The sequence below is a fragment of the Protopterus annectens genome, chromosome 11.part0, assembly GCF_019279795.1.
Source record: "Protopterus annectens isolate FY-2018-M chromosome 11.part0, PAN1.0, whole genome shotgun sequence".
Classification (NCBI taxonomy): domain Eukaryota; kingdom Metazoa; phylum Chordata; order Ceratodontiformes; family Protopteridae; genus Protopterus; species Protopterus annectens.
The window spans coordinates 1,232,411,804-1,232,438,246 of record NC_056745.1 but is presented as its reverse complement, the minus strand read 5'-3'; positions in this window follow the sequence as shown (position 1 = coordinate 1,232,438,246).

The window sequence follows — 26,443 nt, the reverse complement described above, 5'->3', positions numbered from 1 at the left end:
CTCTGGCTCTGCACCAACATGCCTATGTAGTCTGTCCCAGTTTTTCAGCAACAGTAATAATAGAGGCTCGCTGTAATTTTATGCCTGTTGTCTGTGGGCATATAATTTAATATATATGAAATATTCAACTGTTGAGCCACTTTAGCAGCTAATTACATTGATATTATACTCTCTGAATATTTCTGTGTATTTTTTAGTTCACAGGCCACAAACCAGTCTGCCACAAATAATATAATTTAGGGAATCCTTAAACTTACAATGCTAAGCCAACAACTTCAAAACTGCAACAAAGTAAGTTATAGTTTCATCTTCTGCTTTATTTTTTTATAAAAATGGAATCTGTATACAATGACCAGTGGTTTTGGAAAGAAATGAGTTTCCAGAACTTTCACTGTTTTGTCATAATATTTGGTGCTTGGTTCATCTGCATGAACCAAGTTGTGTAGTAATACCAAGCTCCAACTTCAGGTATATTTCTAACTTTCCTGTGTATACAAGCTCCATCAATCCATAATTTGATCAAGATGACCCAATGGCCCAGTAAGAGCATTTATTTTTGTTCATGCATATCTTTTTTCTTTGTCAATTTCCTGTCTTTATTTTATCAAAATGCTATTTTCTGTCATTCTCTGTTTTATTTTTGCACACTGTTACAGTCTCCCCTGCTGGCTATTTGTGTATCTTTTCTTTTGAACATAACATGCACATTATTAAGGGTGCCTGTACAGACTTCCAGGTGAAAGGAATGAAAACCTTATTCTTATTTTGTCAGCTGGTTTCTCCTTTAGTTGCACAGTTAATGGACTTAACAACTTGTTTCCATTTTGTACCACTGTTCAAGCATAAAGATTTAACATTTTGTGAAATAATAAAAAAGAGAGAAGAGATTGTTTCTATTAATCTAAAGTACACATTGCTACAAACACGCCCAATAAAGATGTGCAGGGCACGTAATACATAAAGGAATCTTGACTACAAGTAAATAAAACAAACAAAAAATGCCCATTCTTGGGGTTGATTTGTCTGTTACTAGACAGGAGAATGAGACAGGAGCCCATTTCTGAGTGAGAATGTTACATTTTATGTGCCAGTTGATACAGAAGCATTAAATATTAAATTAATATGGGGATATAGCTACATGGGAAAGAATTACCAACAGTGTCAAATATATTACTGCACATCAATAAACAAAAGGCAGCATGTTTAGTGCAGTAGATAAACTAGCTAGCCTAATTTTCATCCCTGACAACTTTTTACATGCAGATTTTCTAACAGCAGTGTGTGTGTGTGTGTGTGTGTGTGTGTGTGTGTGTGTGTGTGTGTGTGTGTGTGTGTGTGTGTGTGTGTGTGTGTATGTGTGTGTGGGGGTACCTATAATATAAGGTAGACAAAATATCATCTCAGTCTTTAAATTATTATGCATGGGCACATTATAAAGCAAGGTGAATGCTGTTCTAACACAAGTAGATGAGACAGGGTGTCTGGGCAAGTGTTTGACTACAAAATATTTAAAATAATTATTGCATTATAGTGCTGGACACTGTTATGTTCCCCTAGCTACAATTACATTTTTATATTGTGCAGTTTAACAAGCTATTTTATCTTCTGCTGATATGTTATTTAAATTGATGCCCCTTATTTTCATGAACACTTATTTTATCTTTTCATAAGACAGTCTAGAAACCAGCATTTAGTAGTCTATTGTTCAATATATGCTTTTAAAAGTATTTGATGAAAAAAAATAGGTGTATAGCATCCAGGTGCCTTAGTACTGTTAGAGCTACAGTCCAAAAGCCTGCCCCTGGCTTCACTGGAAAATCCCAACAATCCGGATGAGAACAGAAGGAAGAACAGTAACAATGTCTTGCTCTGCAGAAAATAAAAACAGCCCTGTGTGCACTTTGTATCAAACGCTTGTACATGCTTTGCAAATCCCATTCCACAGCCAACTGAAAACAGTGCATGGGAAGCAAGCCAGGTAAAAGTGAGATAATGCAAAAAAGACAGGAAGATGAACGTTGATATTCTCATTTCTCATCATTTTATCTGAACTTCTTGCACTGACAAGGCACCAGTGTGATTTCCTGCTTTTCTTACTTAAGCAACAATACTGGCACAGACATACAAATGTATAGTATTTTTATTAAAATTAATTAATTTATTTGTAGCTTCATATATAAGTTAAATATTTCCCCAAACTTCTAAGCAGCCTACATGAAACTGTCTTAATTATTGGTTCACTGCATGAAATGGAAAGGATGATGGATAGAAAAGTAATGCAAACTATGAAAAAAAATAGTCATATAATTAAAATAAAGAAAGCAACAGAGCAGCATGCAGGTTTAAATGTTTATTTTGTCTCAAATACCAGGACAACTCACTAAGAGCAGATCCTGCAGTGTTTGTTTAGTCATTAATCTGGCTATTTATTTGTGCTCTATTTATTTAGATTGCAGCATTTGAGATGTTATATCATTATGTCATTATAGCAGATGTGTGGCAGAAGTGTGATACATAAGCTGTAATCCACAATAGTTGTGCATAGGTTGTTCATTTCATGGAGAATAAGCAATACCTTATTTGTTATTCTGAGACATAAGGCTAAGCCAAACATTTGTAACTGCACTAGGGTATTGATAAATCACCAATAAACATATAATCTGGAGCAGAAAAAGGATATATAACTAGAACTGCGTTGACATATTCTTCCCATTATAGTTTATATTTAAGAAATATTTTATACTCCATATTGCAGATAGTAGAAATCAAAATTCTGATGAAGTTTAGTAATGATTATGGATGAAAGCATACTTTACTGTATTTTCTAGACACTGCTGGGGTGAATTAGGTTTTAGGGTTTTTAGTCTCCAGTTGCTGGCATCCTTTTGGATTATGTTGTAGATAGCATTTAAGAAAGAATGGAAATATTTAATTTTTAATGAAAATGAAAACAGTTTTAGAAAGGTATGCAAAATGCCCATTTATTAGTTTCGTTTTTTTTAGCACTGTGCAATATTTAAGCATGACTGAGCTAACACCAAAGTTTATTATATAAGATGGAATGAGATCAAATTAATTTAAGGAGGAGTATTTGACCTCTGTGGTTCTGAGAAAAAGTAGCATAAGCCTGTCTATATACAACAGGGGGCCCTGTGCATTGTAAATACTTAACAATTCCTGTATGACCCCCCCCACCCTACCATTTGAATTAGAATTAGAACCACAATCACTTTAAAACCTACTTTAAATAGCTCTATCAAAAGTCCCATGAACAACCACCACCATCCACAGTTTACAACACAAGAAGGGAACAGAAGTGTGCTATTACAGAGGGCTGAAGGTGCTAGTAGAGTAATCCATGCTTTTTAAATGCGCCTTACTTTACAGAACATCCTAGATTTTGTTGTATTTTTTGCCATTCTCCTGATTTTCTGATAAATCACTGTGAATCAAAGACAAGTCAATAATGCCAGATATAAGTTTCATACTTATTGTTTAGAAAATGCATTCTGAAAAAAAACTGTTGTTCTTTTAAATGTTTAGGTGAATTAGATTAATATTTAAAAAACGTCTCTGAGTTTAGGCCTTTTTCCCTCACCTTCCCATTATTTTTGGTTATGTGCAGAATTCTTGAGCAAATATGTTAAGAGGCATGCAAGGAACAATACCTCTCAACTGTCCAGGATTGCATAGAATTCCTCTGATTTTGCCTCATATTTTTGCCATGCCCCTTATTTTTTGATAAATTACTGAGGATTACAGACAAGTCTATAATGCCAGGCATTATAGTTTCATACTTTATTCTTCATAAAATGCATGCTGATGCAAAACATTTTGTTCTATTAGCCTTTTATCTGAATTAGAGCAAGGGTATAGCTAGGCATACTCAGTGTACTTAAACGAGTACATTTATTTTCTGAGCATCCCATGAAAATGTCAGCACTCAAAAAGCAATATAATTTAGAACTGTGGAAATGAATATCTGCAGTACAGAGATATGCAAATAATTGTTGTGCAAAAGGAATACACCTCTAAAACTAGTTTTATATGGACATAAATGGTAACAATTGAAAATAATGTGCCTCTTCCTATATCTGTGGGTAACATTTTGAGGGTTGAATGCATTTTTAAAGTGAAAGTAGGTAGTGGAGTCAACAACATTAGATTTGAGTACAAAATGTAAATCTCTGGCTACACCCCTTAATTAGAGTAATATGTAAGAATTGTCAATGGTTTTGTCATTCCCTCCTAGTATTTTTGCTTAAGTTTAGGATTCTTGAGCATAGAAGTTGAGTGGTATGTGGGGACTCTACCACCATCTATTGAAGTATTATGGGCAACTAAAGATAAATTTTAATACAACAGCAGCGCCAATTAAGGTATAAAAGCAGCAGAATAAATCAGGGCACAGCAGGACCATAAAATAAAGATAAAAATTAAACTGGTTTAATACAGAAGCAGTATCACAGCAGTATTACAAAGGTAAGCGCTTTCACCAAAAGGCTTCTTCAGACCATATTACTCATACCGCACACTGCTCACATAAATTTGTGTCTTTCGGCTTTTCCCGGTTAGGGGTCACCACAGTGGAACTCCGGTCCACTAATGATTGGCAATAGATTTTTTACGTGCCGAGTTTGCCAGCCCTGACGCACAACCTTCAACGAAGGTATGCCCATTCACACATGTCTCCACACAGAAGATGCTCTAGATGAGAATCGAATGGCACAACGTCTTGCTGTGAGGCGACAATGCTACCGCAGCACCATGCTCACATAAATACAAATCGTAAACCAATCAGAACACAGAACTCATTAATTCAATTATTTAGCAAATTATCCTTTAGACTTATATATATATATATAAAAGTAGCTTATATTGTTGCAAATATATGTATAAACACAAATGAGAAAATATATACAAAAATAATATATAAAAGATATATAAAAAATCTCTATAAAAATACATATGTATGCAGAAACATGTATAAAAGATCTTCATTTAGTACTAGGGCTCTGAATTTCAAAATCAGTTTTAAAGAGGCTTTTTCATCAAGGCCTAAACATTGATCTGCCCTAAGCCTACTGATCCTTCTCACTTCCCTACTCTCAGTGTAATTCCTAACATCCCCTCCATGTGGACTAGGTATAACAACTTCAATAACTAAAAACTTAAAAACATGTTGCTCACCCTTTTGCATAACATGTTTAGATAGTGCATTGTTCTCAGAACAAACCCTAATATTATATAAATGCTCTCTAATCTTATCCTTCAGCATTCTATTAGTCTTGCCCACATAATATGACCCACAGGACACACAGTGGGCTAGGTAGACAATATGCTGTTTAGAACAATTAGCTGATACTCTAAATTCATATCTCCATCCTGTCTCTGGATGTATGAAATGACCACTATTGTCAATACTTCCGCAGAAATTAGAGTGGCCACATAGAGTTGTGGAAAAATTAACCATAGGAGTGATACCTGTCACATTTTTGGGGTAACAAAAGATCCTTTTTAGGTTCAGTTTATTCTTATAGAGAAAACTCGGTGCATCCCCTACTATTTGCTTAATCTCAGGGTCCACTGTTAAAATACCCCGATTCTTCTTAATAATATTCATTATGGTAGTAACATCATTAGTATAAAACAAAGGTATTTTCACCCCCTTTTTGTCCTTATACTTATTCACATTTACTTCATCCATCACTCTATTCAAAAAATAGGGACGTGCCAAATCCCCCCTAAGACCTGGTATCTCACCAATTTTCTTATCTACTTCAACAATATTATACCCCCTTGTTACAAACTTGTTCTTTAATTCCAATAATTCTGAAAGGAAACCATCCTTGGAGACATTCAGTCTTGATGCCCTCACACCTTGTCCTTTTATAACATTCCTAAAAACATAATTAGGATGCATACTATGTCTATGTAATAGGGTGTTTCTATAACAGGGTTTCCTAAATACATCTGTATTAGTCATACCATTGTCCATTCTTTCTATAAAAATGCCCAGGTACTCAATCCTAGTCAGAGATGAAGCAATAGTAAATTTCAAGTAACCAGTTGCCCCATTTAACAAATCATAGAACATACCCAATTGCTTTATACTATCTGTCCATATAAAAAATAAATCATCTACAAAGCAACAGTAAAAAGGGACAAATGAAGTAAAAAGTTCCATTTTAAACATATAATCCTCCTGCCATGTTGCCATAAATAATGTAGCTATTGGCACACAAAGTGGCCATAACTATGACATCTTTCTGCAAGTAGACATCATCAAACATAAAGGCATTGTTGTCAAGTACTATCTCAAGAAACAAGCACAATAAATCTATAAATGGTTTAGTATAGCTACTATGTCTGGATAGGTATCTCTGAACATATTCAGTCCCTTCTACATTTGGAATAATTGTGAATAATGATTGGATGTGTAATGTTACAAAATAATAATCAATATTAGTGGGCAAAGTACTGGTAAAGCTATACAGATCAACTAAGAATTGCTTAGAGTCTTTCAAAACATACATATTCTTGTCTAGGATGGGTCACAGAAACCTTTCAACATAAAGTGAGAAAGGTTCTGTGCACCAACCATGTCCAGCTACTATTGGTCTCATTGGTGGCTTGGAACCATTTTTATGGATTTTCAGTAGACTTTGGATTAAAGGTATAAGTGGACTATCTACCAAGATACTGAAACAACTCACGTGAAATACGTTTACTCTTGAAACTATCCTCTGACATAGAATGTATCCTCTGTTCCACTGCATGAACATGAGTCATATCAATAACAGAATAGAAAAGGTCATCATTCAACATTACCTTCATAGATGAAAAACAATCTATTCTATCCATTATCACAATAAGTCCATCCTGATCAGCTGGTCTTATCACAATACTGCTATCTTTCTGTAAGTCCATAAGAGCTAACCTTTGTTTCATAGTGAGATTGCTCCTCCTGCTATTCCTAAAATGTGGAACATGGGTCCTATTATCAGATAACTTATACAAGTCATTTTCTACTAATCTATTAAAAGCATCAACAAGAGGGTGAGAATTAGGAATATACGAACTTGGCTTCTTAAAACAGTAGCCATCATCACATATACTGTTTCCAAATTCAAGTTTCAACAAAACATTTCTACTAAAAAGTTTAACATCAAGTATAGTATCAGTCAGATCACTTTTACATATAGGGATAAAAGAAAGTCCTTTCTACAAGACATAAGTCTCTTCTCTAGTCAGGACTCATTTTGAAATGTTCCATATCAATGTGTCCCTACATGGTCCCACATCTTTTTCAATGTTTGACCCGGGTTCCTTTCTGCTGGCAACTTTCACTTCTGCCACCCCCGACTCATGGACTCAGTCTTGCCTCCTCTGTAATCCCCATTTATGGGTAAAGGAAAAGAAAGGGAGGTATTGTCATTTATAGATTTAAGGTCCATATTCGACACAGATGGGGCTACAGTTGGAATTTTACATCTCACATCGCTCCCTAATGATAAGGGTTGTGTGGCTATAGTCAAACCATTGCCACTGCTATTACTATCAGAGGTAGAGGGTGGAGCCTCTCAAAAATTAATGGCACCATTTACAGAGACCCCATCTATAGTACTGGAAGTAGAACATTGCACACTATTCACATTATCAACTTCTTTAAAGTGCTTTTTTGAACCATTATCCTTCATCCCAGTGGACCCAGCAACATTTCTTTACTCAGTTCCCCTATGCATCAAATCATTCTTAGGCCATGTAAAAACATGGTCATTTTTAAAGTCCAGAGAATCTCTCTCAGTTTTAAGTCTCTTTCTGCTGCAATAACCTTTTCTCATATAAAATCATTCCATCTAGGAGCCCCTCTATAATTGTATTGCTACCATAATGAATATTATTAAGAAGAATTGAGGTATTTTAAGAATGGACCCTGAGATTAAGCAAATAGTAGGGATGCACCGAGTTTTCTCTATAAGAATAAACTGAACCTTTAAAGGATGTTATGTTACCCAAAAAATGTGACAGCTATCACTCCTATGATTAACAATTGTTCCACAACTCCACATGGCCACTGTAATTTCTGTGGAAGCCCCTTTAAAACCGATTTTGAAATTCAGAGCCCTTAGTATTAAATGAAGATCTTTTATACATGTTTCTCCATATGTATGTATTTTTATGTAGATTTTTTTATACATCTTTTATATATTATTTTTGTAACTAAGCCGCAGTGCTACAGTGGTAGCATTGTTGCCTCACAGGAAGAGGTTCTCCTGTTTGATTCTCAGCTGCAGTGCCTTCTGTGTGGAGTCTGCATGTCCTCCCCGCGGTCGAGTGGCCTCCGAAAGGCATGTGTAAATGGGCGTGCCTTCACTGAAGGTTGGGCATTGGGCTGGCAACTCGGCACCATAAAAATCTACTACCAATCATTAGCAGACCGGAGGTGACCCCTAACCAGGAAAAGCCGAAAAGACAAACAACAACTTTTATATATTATTTTTGTATATATTTATCTCAGTTGTGTTTATATACATATTTGCAACAATATAAGATATTTATGTGTGTGTATATATATATATATATATATATATATATATATATATATATATATATAAGTCTAAAGGATAATTTGCTAAATAAGTTGTTAATAAATGAGTTCTATGTTCTGACTGGTTTAGGGTTTGTATTTATGTGAGCAGTGTGTGGTATGATTTATATGGTCTGAAGAAGCCTTTTGGTGAAAGCGCGTAACTTTGTAATATTGCTGTGATACTGCTTTTGTATTAAAACAGTTTTATTTTTATCTTTGTTTTATGGTCCTGCTGTGCCTTGGATTGTTTCGCTGTTTTTATACCTTCGTTGGTACTGTATTACTGCTATTAAGTGGAACATTTACTCCCTGGGGACATTTTTTGGCATTATTTTTTACTAAAGATAAACTTTATTTACTGTACAGAATACTGATGTCTGTTCTGTAGATTCTACCCCAAGTAATCCTAATAACTCCACTACTAAGGTTACTTTGACCTACAGCAGTGACTTCTGGGTAGTTTGTGATATTATTAAAAGAAACTGGCCGATACTGCTATCTGATGAAAGCATTAAAAGGACTGCTGGTAAGAAGCCTACTTTTTGTTTTAAGAACTACACTTCTCTCAAAAGGAAACCTTGCTATGGGCCTAAAACAAAGGTTAAATCGAGATCAGTAAGGATGGATACCTTTCCTTGTGAAGCCTGCAGAGTTTGCAGTTCCATTTGCTCTTTGAATGTTTTTATTCACCCGATCTCTGGTAACACTTATAGTTTAAGATCATATGCTGACTGCAAGAATAAAAAGGAGATTTATGTAGCTGCCTGCTAAGCCTGTGCTACCGTTTATATAGGCAAAACTAATAGACTTTATAAAGAGTGTATTTTTCAGCATTTGAGTGCCATCAGAAATGGTAATACTTCTAATGCCCTTTATAAACATATTTCTGTCAATGTTGGCCATTCTTTTACTTTCATGGCTATACAAATAATTTAAGAGAACATGGGGGGGGGGGTGATATTAGACACAAAACTCAAGCTGCAGAAATGAAATGGATTACTACTCTATAAGCTGATAAAATTCCTGGGCTAAATGGCGTGATATCCTTAAAACCTGCTCTTAAGGCTTGAAGGTTACTACATTAAGTTAAACTGATGCTGTTATTTTATTGGCAAATGCATTTTTTAAATTTACTAATTAACCATGGTGAGATAGATCTGAAGAAGCACCCAGCATGTGAAAAAAACTAATCTCTTTGTTTATATCTTGCTTTTGTGTATTTTAGTTGTTTTACATATTATTAAACAGTTTATGCTTGTAGCCATGTTAGTTGGACTAAACTTTGCTTGGTGGATATTCTATGTTAAGGATAGACTTTTAGCTGCAGGCTACATATTGCTGTTTCTCTATATCGCACAATACTTGTGATAAAAATTTTGAATATTTTTACCTGCAAGCCATCAATGTTTTGCTGGGTAAAAGTATTAATGTTATTACTGACAACATTTCTGGAAAGGAAATTTATACCCAGACAAATTCACAACCTTTTTTTCACCACCTTCAACCATATTTTGTTCTTGAGACAAAGTACTTTAAAGTCCTTCGAGGACACCAAAATCACATGTTGTTACTTACAAATATGTGTCAACTACTACAAGGAACCTCTTCCAAATGGAATTTCAAGCTATGCCTGCAATGATTGACATACTTCTGGCTTAGTGTAACTGTATGAACTCACAAATGAATTAATCTTCTAATAAACAACCTCCAGTTTACAACTGTTCCTTTTATGATGCTTTCTACTTTCAATAGCCTGCCCTGCTGAGAGGGTCACAAACATACTTGATTTAATTTTTAGTTGGAAATGGTCCTGAGGTGATACATTAATTCTTGCAAGAAACTTTGGAAACATATTTATTTACCTAATGCATTCCTGAAAATATCTGCAGAAAGCTGATGAATCTAAAGCCTCTCTTGTTTGTACTAGAGTGTAATCACTTCTTGGCTGGCTATATAAAAAGCTTCAGTAGAGTTGTGGCTATTTTGTGCATCATTGTTGCTGGCAATCATTTGTTGCTGGGGCTGGCGGTGGTGGTGGGAAACAATAGTGTGGTCAGCAAAGTAAAAAATAATGGAGTGGTGGAGTGCTCAGAGTAAAAAATTATGTAAATGGGTTCCATTCAATGGTTAACTTCTCTATGCCATGTGTGTCAGTTTGTCTGTACTATGGTAAAGTAATGGTGCCATTGACTTCCCAACTTGCACTTCCCACTGATTTCATTTTCATATTCATAGTATGCTATTAAATCATTCATTAAGGTATATACTACTGTTTAGTCATAAAAGTAAAATTAAACTTCTTTTATTTGTTAAAAAAGAAAATTACGTTTTCCAAGCTGCTGTAAGAATTCTTCCATTTTTCCCACAAGTGTTTGTGGTTATGGTTAAACTAAGTATTGTCTAACAAATTAATTGTAAGCAGGCTCTAGTTTTCTATTTAGTCCTGATCCGGGTGGGGCCAACCTCACTTGAAGAACTGCTGATTTATGAATAACAATCATTGTGCAGCTTTAGCAGTAGTAGAAGGGGCATTTACTGCTAATTATTCCAATTTTATTGTTACTGTCTGTGAGGATAAGTAATCCACTACAATCCCTTGAGTCCATTGATGAATGTGGTTGCTTTATTCCACAATGTTTGGAATAAGATAGGCAGACATTTCTCTTCTAGACATATGTATCATTTGGTTCTCCGCCATTACAATTCCTCAGTCCCAGTCTGATGTGGATCTAACCTAAAGAATTATAGATTTGTGAACTATATCACACTATAGCTGTAACAGTAGATCATTTGCTGCTAATTAGACAGATTTTATGTTACTTATTGTGAAAAAAATCAAACACTCGCTCCCTAAAGTGCATAGAAGATGTTGAGATTCTTTTTAGCCCAATCTATACTTCATGCAGACAGACTTTTATTTTACATCACTGTGTTCACTCCAGCCAGGTCTGATATGTCACTTTTGTGATGTCACAGCTGTGCCCTTCACTTACTGTTCTGGATCATGCCATACATGACAAACATTATCAGTCTGAGACGTAAATTACTGCATCAACAGGCAGTACATACTGTTTGACCAGACTACTCCTGCAATAAAGTGAGCTAGCCTTGGAAAGTACTGTTATCCCAAGCAACTTCTGTCCACTCTTACTCATAATGTAATGGCAGGATAATATTTAACTGTTTGATGCTTGGATATCTCAGTCTCATTTCTTCAAGTACTGCAACATGAATCCAGTTTTGTGTGAGCATCGGTAATCTGAAGAAGATGCACATTCAACTTTCTGTTTCAGTTTATTTTGTGGACCATATGGATTTCTTTGTGGATGCCATAGTTAGAGACCTGCTCTGTAAATGTAACACAAATCAATATTTGCAAGGAAATATTTAGAGGTATTTATACTTTTGGTAGAAACTGCAGCTGAGTTCACAGGGGACTCTGTGTGGAGAAAGTGTCCATGTCTACACAGATGTCAGTCACTTACCCATGAATTTATTGCATTGCTTATGTAAATAAGATTAAAAATATTCCAGACAGGTGTTGCAAAATAGCTCAGGTATTATCTTCAATGATGAAAATATTGCGTGACTCATATAATTTGTAGAACATCTATAAGATTCAAAAGTTACAATGCTTACATCACTGGTATTGTCTGAATCGCAACCTCACAACTTGAAAGCTAGAATGCGATAACAAAAATATTTAACATATCTTCCATAAAGTTGATGTTTTTTGTTACCAGTTTTTCAAAGGATTACATGGCATTATTATTTACAGTGCAGAGTCTTACACAAATTATATTTGCTGGTTGTGAATGAAAGTTTAATTTCTACAATCCTTACAAAAACCAGAATAGCAATAATTAGCTTCACAGGTTAAAGCTAGGTTATTGATCTAGAGGACCATTAGTAGCATAGCCACAATATCCTAAATTGTATGTACACAGTGATATAACTAATTGTCTTTAGTTTTGATCCCCTTTCAGAGAAGGCCTGAGAGGTAGACCAGGGGTGTATTTGCAAATGTCCATCCAGTCATCCACATTATGCTTGAAGAGGGTCAATGAGTTATTGTATTTATATCCAAATGAAGTCTATTCCATAAACAGGGATTATCTGGGATATACATCTATCTTGCCAGTCCAATTTATATTTGGTGGAAGTTAAGACCACTTGAGCTGGTATGTACAGTGGTATTATTTTTATGGGTATGCAGGAGGCTACATGGACTGCATTCTTCAAGATCTGTAGGTTAGACAGTGGTCACATCTCAAGAGTTTGTTGAAAAAAGAAAATATATAGAGAGAGAGCACAATAAGGTCATCTGGGTAGCTCAGTGAAGAAATACCCTTGATTATCTTAGTAAGGACATGTTGTGGTCTCGCAATCTGGGTCATATGCTTAGAAAAATACATTCAAAAGGGCCATTATACTCTATCATGGGCCCAATGAAGGATGATTAGAGAGAGATTAACTACCCTCGGTCTGGTAAATGTCCCTGGTGATTAGTTTGACAAGGTAAAAGGATTTCCTAACAATAGTGGAAACATAGTGATCAAAGGAAAGTGCATTATCAATGTACACAGGTCCCTAATTATTGACTTTCAAGGGAGTGTCACCTATGTGATAGGTGCATGAGTACCTAGTTTTGCCTAAGGGAACAATGCTGCATTTTTTGGCATTTAGTTTTTAAGCCATAGTCCCAACACACTTATTGGTGCATGTTAGTCCATGTTAGTCTCTCCTGAAAATTTTGGAAGACAAATGGGGACTAAGCCACAGCTCCACGTTTGCAGTTATCTGTAGGCTAGGTCAGCCACAGATCCTTGATGTCAGTCTTGACATGACATTGGTGAAGTAAACATCAAAGAGAAGTGTCTTGAGAATGTATTCCTGGGGACACCACTAGTAATTACTATTTTTGATGAGAGCATGCCTCCCGCACTAATGGATTGGGATCAATCAGTTAGCCAGTTTGCTATCCAATTATTAAATTAGGGGGTTACATTTAGTTTGATTTTGTTTTTCAATAATGTCAGACTGTGGGATGGTATTCAAGGCCTTGCTCAGGTCCAGATAGGTAGTGTGAAACAATTTATCCAAGTCTAATACATCAGTCTCAAATTTAAAGAAACCCATCAGGTTTCTTAAACAGGATCCAGATTTTTTAAACTATCACTGTCCATATTAACAAGCTCTAAAATGATAATTTCCATTGATTTGCAGATAAGGCTAGCAAGGCTTATAGGTTCAATCAAGACTAGGTTTGTGGAGTGGGGTGACTACCATATTTGCCATCCTCTGGCATGAGTCCCATGGGAGGTTGAGGTTGAAAAAGCTTAGTAATGAATCTAATAGACAGTGTTTAGTACCACTAGGAAAGCAGACTGGCACATTATCAGAACCCATGGAATAAGTATTTTTGGTTTTAGAGAGAGAGATAGAGACAGAGGGAGAGAGAGAGAGAGAGAGAGAGAGAGAGAGAGCATTCAAAGCTTGCTCAGAGGTTATCAGAGTTGGTGATGATAGTGCACTAATAAAAATGTTAGGAGGATATAAGGGAGAAAATTTAAAGCTGAAGTTAACCACAAATATGTTGGCTATGTTCCTGGGGTATGAGAAAATGTTGCTATTATGTATTAGCCTTCAACAGCAGTGAGCATTACCTCTAAGGCTTCTGACATATATGAAGAAGGCTTTCTGGTTGTCCTTGAAAATGTAGCAATTCTGAAGCTGTACTTTCTTTTGGAGGGTTTGACTTTATTTCTGGGTTCTTTATTAATCTGTTTGAACTCTTCTTTAGAAGATGAAGTAATAAGTTTGCTTTTACTGGATACAAGTTTCTTCTTATTATATACATTATATTTTGTACTAGGTTTCCACTGTATATAGTTTATTCCTGGACTTGGCATTGGATTTATGTCTTATGGGGACATATGCCTCAATGCATGCTTTGATGGAGCCATAGAAATTATCCACAAATGTGGCAGCATGCAAGATGGGGTTACTGATGTAAAGAATGTACTTAAAATTCATCAGGTCATCAGATAACTAAGTAAGGTTTGCCTTAGAATAGTCTCTAAAGACAAAATGTTTTGTAGAAAATCAGGTGTTATCCTCATAATGAGTGTGATGAACAGTGGTCAGATATGACCAGTGACATAGTACCTGTAGGTGTTGAGCATGCTGAAAGCCAAGTCCAATTTTTTTGAACCTCTAGTTGGGACTTGAACCAGTTGGTCTAGGAATCTACCATTAATGAAGCCCAGGAATCAGTGTGCATATTTATTTGAGATGGTGTAGGTTTCCCTTTTAATGGATAGATAACTGAAGTCTCACAAAACAGTAGTGTCAAGCTTGATAAGGAGGGATGCTAGTTTGTTTATATATGCCTCATGACCAGGAGGTGATATGGAAGGGTATAGAAGAAATATAGTTGGTTCAGTTAGTACCTTGGGCCGGTACTATGAACCAGTGCCCCGCCCCCTCAGCTCTTCAAGTGAAGAGAAAAAAAAAAAGCACTTCACTGTAATAAGCCATTAGTGATCAGCTTATTACAGTTAGAGCTATGCATCACCCCTCCCTCCCCAAAAAAAAAAAAAAAAAAAAACCTGACATTCCTTCTACTGGCATACCAACCAGGTAGACAGATATATGACATGGCCCCTTGTGCCAGCCATTGTGGTCCTCTTTCTGTGCCCTCGCCAAACCCTCCTTTAATATATTTTATCAAAAAAAAAGTTCTTATTTTAAATTGTAGCAAACAGTTGTTACAGTTTATAACCTGTAAACTCTGCCTGCAAGAAGCACTACAGAGTGATATTATACAATGTAGCAAGCAGCTGCTACAATTTGGATGACACACGGTGTGCTACAGTGCTCATGCTTGACCACAATGCAATATCAGCTTTTAAAAGTCGGTATTGTAAAAAAGAGTGATCTGGTTGGGGTGATCATGCCCCCCCAAATGCTTTGTGCCCAGGCCTAGGACAGTTCCCCCTCTCACCCCACCTTAGCTATGCTACTGGGGTACAGTAGTTGGTACTGATATGGCTGGAAGGTTTATTTACAGTTAAAATGATACGAAGAAGTTCAAAGTCATTATCTTAGCTTAAGAGTCTGGAGGACAGATGGCTTCTTAGGAATACAGACACATCCATTCCATTGTCATTCTCTACCTTAGCACTGAAACAGTGGTAGGCATTGAAATGCTGCACTGTAGGGGTGCTATCATTATTCTGAAACCATGTTTCAGCAAGTACTCAGATATCAACGTTTTCAAGAGTTAAGAATTGCAATAAAGGTGCACTGTCTTTTCTATGCTCTTAATATTGAGCAGTACTGCCATTAAATAGGCTTTGATTTTGATTAGCTACATAGATAATTTGAGGAGACTGAGCTTACCTAAAAGAGATCATATGGGGAGGAAGAGGTCCTGGCTATTATATGGAAGCCATAAAGAAAACAAAGTGCAATCCATCACTAGCAAAGCATCCAGGCATGTTGGTCATCTCATCCCATGCTTATATATATTGGATCATCTTAGAATGACACCAACATCTAAGCCAATAATTGAAGTCAGTTATCTTTGGTTTGTATTGTGACATCATATCTTGTGACATCATTCTTGGAGATGGTAGGATACTGCTCAATACTAGTTTCACTCCCTTTCCAGATGCATATTTTGAGAACTATGAGATGTTGATCTTCATATGATCCGAGGAGGTATCTCTCACATCATTCACTCCCACATGCACAATGACCATATCATATGTGTACTTAGGGTGGAGGGACTCGAGGGCTCTAGTAGCACTCAAATCCTTGCACCTGAGAGGTAGCTAACTACCATTCTGTTTTTGCATAGTCTGGTGAGTCATGCATTTGTGTGTCTGACTATGGAGTCACCTATGACTAAGATTTTACCAGATGTACTGTTTTAAACTTGCTGCTTTGAGAGCTTTGAGTCACCCCTTTTTTTGTAGTTGTTTTTTCTGTAGTGTCTGCTTATATTGTTTGCCTGTTAGTGTGACACTGAGTCCCCTGCACATGAAACCTAGGTCGAGAACAACTTTGTAGTTTAAGCAGGGACTAACGTATCTTGGAGTAAGATACAGTACCTAAAAAGTCAATTTTTCTAGGTATGCTGGGCATGATTGCTTGAGGAAAGTGTAGGAACTGACAACATGCTTGGTAGAGTCTACAGTCTTTGAAGAAAGGTTAGTTTTCGAGGTTGGTAGAGACTTGAATTTCTCACATATGGAATAGTCTTTTTAGAGAATTAAACAATTTTCAATGAGCATAAGGCAGTTCTTGCATTGCCTCAGTGCTCCTATTTTTGTCAACAGATGGCGTGTTAAATGTGACTGTGATAATTGGCATCATGTAATTCTTAATTGTGTGCTTATGTTATTTTTATCTTTTGAGACCAGGTGCCCAGTGTAAAATTATTAGTACAGTTACTCTATAATCTCCTGTGCCATTTTTTTTCAGATATTACATATGTGGGATTCCTATTGTGACAGGGAACCTGCATATATTTTCATAACGTCTTTTGTTTTTACTCTAAATTGGCCTCTCTTGCCTAAGTGGGGTGAATCCCCTTTAAACAGTAGTGCAAAGCTGTATCACAGAGATCATATACAGGTCTTTATCATCAGTAGAGCTGAGGAGGCGATTTCAATTAAATTAAAGATTGAAGGTGACAGTTATCAAAACAGTTCAGATATAGAAAGGATTTGAATGTGAGAATTGCAAGTATTTTTTCTACATTAATCTTTGTGCTTTGAAAATATTTAAACATCTTCTGTGACTTTGGATTGTAGAAGAGATTTCTTCTGGAACAGGTACTGAAATACTGAAGCAGTAGCAGGTACTTGTGAGTTAACTAGACAGAACAAGCAAAATAGCTATTAAATGGTGTCTCGCATAACACCGATGAAATTAAAGGGTGAAGACAATAAAAATGGAGAGACTGCAGTTGATGTGCCTTTTATAGCAAGGAATATGAGGACTGAGAGACCACAGCAAAAATTATCTACATTTATTACAACGCTTTCAAGAAAACAATCCTATTGAACTTTGACATCACTAAGTTTATTGCTTTTAGATATTGAGCGTACATTTTTCCCTGTGTATAAGTCTCCCTTCGCTATGCAATGGTTATATGATAAATATGGCCATCTCTGCTTTTTTGCTGAATTGTTAACTTACTTAAAGGATGACTGGGGACCGAGTCTTGAATTATGTTCTCAGTACAACAATAATGGCATTGATTGAGGTGAGATTCAGATAAATCAGCAGTTGGACACAAAGATGTCTTCATCTTCAAATGCCTTAGAGAATCAATTAACTGTTTTTGTTATTGATCATCCTAATAGCACTTGTATGACAGCAGATTCATCAGGCCTAGAGAAAATAAATATTCTTTGAAATATGTTACAGAGATGTAATTTTATTCATCAATGGCATTACAAAATTGCATGCCAGTAAATAAAATGCCCACTTTCAAAGCATTGCAACTGTTTATTACTGATGAGGTCTGCTTACCATGTGGTTCCTTATCAGAACTCACATATGAAAAACATTTAATTAATATAATAACTGTTGCTGATGCATGACTGGTGTTTTTTTTTTTTTCATTGCATATGACTTCATTGCAGGCTTTGTGTATGAATTCAATTTATGATATTTCTTATTCCATCTATCTTATACTAGTCACTTTCATATAACCATAATTCTGTTTCCTTTTTTTGCATTAACAGTCATAGTTTCCAAATTCTAAACAAATGAAATTGATATGTGAGGGCACACTTTTCTTTTCTTCAGTTCCCTCATCTCATTGTAGGTGCAGTTAATGTTAGAGTGATCTGTTGAGACAAGTTTATGCATTTATTTAACCTGTGTTCGAAGCAATCCTGCTGATTTTCAGTCCATATTCATCTTTTGTAAGTTACTATCCCAGAACTGTAGATGAACAAAACTTATTTCTTCAGTCACATTGCACTAGACAGTATCGGCTGTTGAGTTTGTAGCTTCCACATTTTTATAGCTCAGTGTTCTCATCATAAAATTTTGTATAGGAATTTATCAGTAAAATCTTTTTCAAAAAATAGTTTTTCTTGCAGCCATTGCAATGTGACAGAAATTTCAGTGCATTACATTTCAAATACTCTTTCAAATGCATTACTAAGTATTATACAATGACCCCCATTAATATTCCAAAACGTGCACGCTGATTGGCCAGCATGCCCATTGTAAATCCCACAATATACCAATGGAAAAATTAGTATAAAGTGCTCAAAACATTTTTTTTTAACAAAAAAAAAAAAAAGAAAAAAACAGAGCACCGGAGACATTCTTTTCTCAGTTGCTGCCATTTCAAAGGATTGATGTACTGCGTATGCATGGGATGCAAGTCCCATATGCATGCACAGTACAGCAAAACAAGGAAGCAATGTACCACAAACAGCAGAAGAACAGTAATGTGCCGTTATACAAAGACATTATTTAAGAAAAGTAAGTATTTTTTTCTTAAATAATGTCATTGTATAATATAATAGCAATATATTGAAATTTACCCATGGTTGGCTTTATTTAATCACTCAGGCTTCGCCGTCATGATTAAACCATACCAACCGTGGGTAAATTTTCAATATACCACACCACGTCGTTGGTTATTGCTTAACTAGCTATTGCTTCATTGTCTTTCAGTACGCAGTTATAGATATTTACAGATGTGCACATTGGGTGCCTAACTGTGTGTGTGTGTGTGTGTGTGTGTGTGTGTGTGCGTGTGTGTGTGTGTGCGTGTGTGTGTGTGTGTGTGTGTACACATGGACTGAAAAGTTTGTGAGCATGCATATGTGCCTGTGTGTACACACATCTATGGTTCATAAAAAAATATATAGGTCCATGCATATGTCTCAACTGTCCAGATTTTTGGCTCTTATTTTTGGTCTGATCCTCATAAAATTTGTGGTTTTCTGGGAAGTTATTCCAGTTTGAAGTCATTAAATAATACTAAAGAATGACATCCATTTGAGTTTCAGACTTAATATCCTTCAGAAAATATATGCTAACTCAAAACCTGTTATTCTAGAAATGTTCTAAGTTTATACAAGCAATTTTAAAATCTGTCCTTTATTTTGGGCTTTTGTCCCCCCATTATTTCTGGCTTTGTCCAGATTTCTCCAAATGAGAGGTTGAGAGGTATGGGTCCATGCAGTACTTCACTCTTGAAACAGTAGTCCAATTATACTATACATATTTTCTTTTTCTTTCATAGCAGCATGATTGCAATACTGTACTTTTAAAACATACTATATGTACAACTAAACATTTGTCCTCTTATCAATTTTTTAGCAGGTAGCCTAATACTTGACATCAGGATCAAAATGCATTTAACTTTAAACATTTCCACCCTAATGATTTTGGTGTTGTTTATTTAATTGCAGCAGTTGTTGTTACACTCATTTTGATCTGCTGGGACAACTGATTCTCAAAAATCTTAAACACTGCAAGTCCAAATTTAGAAATGAAAATATTGTTTGATTAACAAAACAAATGTTAATAGCAGTTGTTATAGAACAGAATTGTGATTATTTATATACAGCAAAACCAAGAATGAGGTCTTTCTTTCTTTCTTTCAGACTGTGTGCAGTATTCAGAATTCTGGCTGTTTAATTCTGAATAGCCCAGTCTGATTTTATGAAGACTGCTTTCTTCAATTTATAAAATAAGCAGGTATGAAAGGCCGAAACTTTACTTTGATCTTTTGTCACAAACCTTTTTCATATTTTTGATTTATATTTATTGTACTGATCATTAGTGACCATTTGCAACAAGTACACTTAAAAACTGAGAAACATAAAATAGAAATGCAATTACATTTTATTTTGTTTATTTTATTTATATTTGTTTACGGGGGTAGTGCAATAATAAATAATGAGCGATTTCAGACAGCCCAAATTGCATAGAACATGTAGCCTTTTATTGGTATGCAATTGTAGAACTGTTCCAGGAATTTACTTGTTTCTTCTATTAATGATGATGTTACAGAATTTTTTTGTCTAACACTGAAAGTATAGCTGAATCTAGTGTATACTTTAGAATTAGAATTATTTGTGAAGTATAACACCACAAAATGACTGAACCCTGCCAAGGCTTTTGATACTTCTGTAATGGCAAACAGCAAGTGTGGTATTAATTGGCTCCATTTTTTGCCATCTTCTTCAACAACTTTTCTCAAGATGCACTTTAATGTTTGGTTAAAATGCTGTACTATCAAATCTGCCTTGGCATGGTACACTGAGGTTTTTAATAGCTTGACCTTAAAGGACTTGGACAGTGGGAACATTATTCTGGACATAAACAGAGATTCCTGATGTGAGTATTGTTTTGATAGCCCTGCCCTGGAAAACAATAAGACTAGCTTCCTGTCTATAAATTTAGTATTGCATTTATACAGTTGGATGATTTCAGAATGTTTCATTGCATAGTTCAAAATAAAAAAATATATATTGAAATTCATTGTTGGGTTTTAGAAATGGACAAATAATGTCCATTGTGATATGTTTTTGAATGTGAGGTCTATGATAAGCATTGGAAGCAAAGGATTTGTATAAGTTCATAGGTAAGTAGTAGCTAGGTGCCCTTGTGGGGCCATTTTAAGCCTAGAAAATTTCCCTTCTGGTGCTTTAATTAATCTATCCCATTTGGTGTAAGATTTGCCTTACCTATCCCATGATTTTTGAAGCATGGATGTGGGGTTCTCTTCTGGCAGTCAAGGTATCCAGCACAGAAGTTTTCAATTTCTTTTATTATTCCTAGACAATAAAAACGTTGCTATATTTTGTGCTTTGTTGTTGTCGATATCTGTGTCCCCCTGACATATGGCTATGTACTAACTAGATCTTTAGAGTTCTGAAAAGCTTGAAAAACAATAGAGGCACAAATACATTGCATACTACTTCCCTTCTATCGTTGCTTACTCTGTATAACACCACTGGAACTAAATGTCAGGTAAAAAGTAAAAGAATCTTATTCACCTTCTGCCCCTACAAGCCCAGCTATATTTTGTTTGCTCTTCTTAAGATGTCTCCTTTCTACTGTGCATTTTTTAATTTAACCTTCTTATCTGAAGGTTATCTAACTCTGGGGTTTCCCGTAGATCAGTCTGTTGTAAGGAAGAATGTATCACCTTCTCCCAAAATAATATAGGCTAAGGAGGTCTCAGTGTTTAGCTCTTCTCTTAGAAAATGTAACTGACATCAGTATTATTTAGTGTCAGCTGCCATCTCTGTTCTACTTAAATGAGGTTTGGAACAGACCATTTTGTCCTGGGACATCTTCAACTGGGCTAGGTAAATAAATTAGCAGGAATTAAGATTATAAGGGGAGGATAGGGTTAAAGGGGATAGAGGGATGTTTAAGAGGATATGAGGTAAGGGTAGGGAGGGGCTTAGAGGGTTTTGTCAAGTGTAACTGAGGTAGTAGTCACATTTTTGGCATGGACTTGCTACATGGCAGGTTTATATCTGAGACTACCTGTAGGTACTGATGTGGTCAGATAAGCCATGGATTAATAGATGAGTGTCTGGAAGAGGTGGGTAAGGCTAGATGTAGAAGTTTTTTTTTTTGTTCTCTTCCTTGAGTTATATAGAGAGAAAGTTTGTTGTTAACTGCGGTGTGGGGATGAACGCATGACAGATGGGTAGGCAATGTATACTTATTTGAAGTGGTGCAGATCATATTTAGAATTTCAGCATATTTGTGTACTTGTACTTTTCAGGGGACCTTGTTATCCGTAGGATGAAGGCTTTAAGTAACAGTAGAAGGATAAGGTAAATTCAGTATTAGAAATAATAAATTATTATTTCATTGGTGCTTACTTTCTTGTTGGTTATTCCATTGTCGCTGGTGGGTGGTTGTAGGCTGTTTAGGTGAGGAGCTCAGTATCCTGATTCTCTCGGCCAGACTTGAGACCGATGGGGGTGGGGTAGGATACCATGTTCATTTTGAGGTATTTTGCAGCTAAGGATCTAAATAGCTGTTCGCGGGCTTGAATGAGATTAGTAGCATCTGTCACTGCGCATGCATGGTGTTGTGCTAACGGGCAGCTGAGTGAGCAACCGTGTTGTAGGAGTACCATTCCTCTTCATTTAAAAAAAAAAAGGGTTACAGGTGAATGGCTTAGACGGGACTGGATGGCATAGGCATTTCAAGGAGTTTTGTTGTTTCTTTGGAAGTTGTTTGGAGTTGCAGGTGTTGAATGTCAGTTAAGTTGAGAATCAGATGATCTACTGATGTCAGAAGGCACCAGTTGATTTATTTATTTTCTCCCTGGATAAAGCAGCTCCCATGAGTAATGGCCACTCTCAGTGCTAGAGCAAAGTGGCATTAAACTGCATTGCGGGAAGGGCAGGTTTTGTTTGCTGATCTACATTGCATTTTGATGTTATATCATTCAGAAAACATGCTGACACAATGCCAGCTGTTTTTGTCACTTTTAAGTTTATAGAGCAGCATGTAAAATGTGTCAATAATTCTGTGCCTTTGTTCCCCCATCTGGGTTGGACATTGTTCATAACTTTTGCACTAGGAGGTTAAGGGGGGGGGGGGTTAATTGGTTAGTGGTTAGTGAATATGATGCTAATGGGGTCGGGTGAATGTCTTGGTCAGGTTACTCTGTGTGTTCACTGGGGATCATTCACACACAAAAAAAGGTAAAGAAAGTAAATCCATTCTTTGTTTGTCTGAGCCATTGTGGGGAGGTCAGGGTTAAAGGAGAGTAGTATGTGTTTTCTCGGTTTAGCTTGATAATGGTAAATGCTGGCAGGTTGTCGAGACTGCAGTTGATGAAGTGGGGACAGGTGTGCGGGGGACATTCATCTGTACTCGGCTGTTTAGGACTCTCTTCAGTATTTGGTGGACTTTGTGAAGCAGATTGAAATGACCGAGGATAAAAATAAAAAATAAAAAAAAAAAAAAAAACAGAGATAATTTAAGATATGAATCCTAATGAGACTTACTGTTGAGGATCAGATTTTGCCCAGGATTTTTGTTCCTTTTTTCAGAATATTGCCAGGATCAAGAACTCGGTTCCATCTTGAACTTGGCAGTAGTGTGTGGGACATTGCTGTGTTGTTTGTGGTCGGTGGCTGGTTTGGTTGGGTGACGGAGGAAAAACAGTGGACAGTGGTGGTGCAGTGCATTCTCATGGTGGTTTGTTGTATGGCTTCTTGTTTCAGCTGCAGAAGCAGGTTTCTAGTGTTATGAGATGGCAGCGGGTGATCGCCGCTTGGTCGTGCATGCACATAGCGTTCTGGGGATAAGTTACAAATATGTATACTTCTCAGCTGTACAGCTCTTCACAGAATGTCCAGATTTGCCTCATATTACTGTTCTGTTCCTCAAAAATATGCAATCTTCTGGTAAATCACTGGGTTAATCTGAGGATTCAAGGGAGTAAATCATGATATTCACTTGCTGTTCCAGACTTCGTTCGTTTCAAAAAAATAAATAATTTTTTTTGCATGCTAAGAGAGCTCCAGTGATTTTAGCAACTTTCTAAGTATAAAAGAGCAATATTTAAAATATGTCCATTTTATGTGGTAGTTTTAAAAAGCTTAGTAGGCTAGGTAGTTATGTAACAGAAGTTTTTTTTTTTTTGAGCAGGTGTGCTCAGATTTGCACAGCAATTCTGGAATTTGGTGTTCAGTGCTGGGCCATGGTATGGAATGTCAATCAGGTAGGTTGGTGGCTGATCCCTGGAAGCTGTAGTTAGGTAGGGTGGCAGGCTTGTATTTGCAGGCTGCAGATTCGTTGTAGGGTCATGCTGTTGCAGGGCTTGCTCCAGTTGCTTTCTGAACTTGTAATTATCCTTTGTGGTTTAGTCAGCCGGGAAAGTCCCAGTTATCCTAATAAGATAAAACCTTCCACATCTTGTGTAGCATGCATCTTGTCAATATTACTTGGTCCTGGAGATATTTCAAAAATGTAAAAAGTGGTAGTTATATAGATTAATATCATAAAAAGAAGAGTTAAAGGGTCTGATGCCCATCTTTATTTTGGAGTCATTGGGGCGGGGTTGCAGGGCTGTATGCATGCAAGGAATGAATTGGTAAGCCCTATACATTAAATGAGTAGGTTTAGTAGTTCATTAAAGAGGGAACTGGAACATGTCAGATGTGAGAGGTAGGCATCTTAGCGGTATGCAGTCATGACTTGGGGCGGGGTATTGCTAAGATGAACCTATGAATGGGTAAGAATGTTTTTTATTGTCTGGAATAATATTAGTCACTCTAGTGATATTATTTAATTTAGTCATAGGGAGGTGACGGATGACATTAAAAGGGGGGGTCATAGTGATAAAGTGTTTGAGGCATAGTCACAAGAGGTAGGGATATAGGTTCATCTTTGTTCAATTTTGTAGAGGCAAGTGGCTTAACTTGTTTTCTTTTGTAGATCGTGGAGGTATGGAACTGAAGTGGGCATCAGATGGTGGCTTGAATTAAGAGGTCTTGACAGAGGATGGAGGCCACTGCACTGGATGTCTTGGTCCCTTGGGTGGTGCGCAATGAGGTCATAAGTGATGTGCTGGGTGAGCAACTGTCAGAGCCTTGATGGAGGTGGATTTGAAAGGTAACTGAGTCTGCTTGGGTGGATGTTTTGATTGCTGAAGTGGTGTACAATGAGGTCGCAGGTTATCTTTATTCAGCAGTTTGAAGCAGTGTGGGGGCAAGTTAGGCAGAGGTCTGTTTAGGGTAGGATATTGCAGAGTTGGGGATTGTTATAGTGTCTGGGGTTTCCACAGGTGGTGTGATATCAACAATCATAGGATCCTATGAATCTACTTATATCTGGGGGATTGGTTGGTGCCTTGGCTGTCAGAAGAGGTGCACAACAGCAATGGAGTGGTTGTTCTGTAATTTTTGCAGAAGGTGTATCATGTCCCATTAGGGTTAAAAGGCTTGCTGCAGGATTTTGGGGCACCTCTTTATACGCAGTTAGGCATGTCAGAATGGGGTGGAACTCTTGTGGTGCATTTACAGTTGCCTTTCCAGCTTACATTGTTGGTAGAGGGCCCATGATGTACTCTTATGATAGAAAGCATGAAATTGGTTATAGGGCGTGGTAGGTATTGGTAATGTTATATACCAGGTTAAGGTTTAGAAGGGAGTACTACAAGAACTATTTCATTTATGCTTGAGTGAATTTTGTGGGTGGTTTTAGGAGCATTGTAGGCATGAGAGTGTGTTTGGGATATTTTGGGAACAGAGTGTTTTGCTTATGTGGGAGATAGAGGGTTTAAACTAAGCAAGCTTTTGGAGTTTTCCAGCAGTTGGCCATGTTGTACTTTACTAGTAGCATAGGTAGTATGGAGGTTAAGGTTAATTTTGAATGTTGTGGATTGGTATTAGGAGGTAGTGTCATTTGGGTGGTTTAAGGTTATGCGGGTGTTAGGTTTTGCAAGCGGTCAGCACATTAATCAGAAGCATAGTATAATACTATCATTACCCTTCAGGTGTGATATGTTGCAAGAGTCTTTGTTGCTGTGCATCATAGGGAGTTTTCAGGTACTAGTTCATGGGGAACTCGGGGAAAGGAGTATATTTTTACTGTACAGTTTTCCAGGCTGTCTGAATTTTGGTTTATAATTTGGTTGCCTGATAAGGAATAGTGTGGGCATTGTGGTCACGAGTATAGCCATTAAAAAAAAAAAAAAAAAGAGGAGGGGCTGCAATTGGCATGAAGGCAAGTTTGAACTTGTTTTGTTTTGGATGACAGTGGGTTTCTTAGATTTTGGTTGGTACATTGTCCTGGTGTGGTTTCTTCCGGCATGGGTCTAAT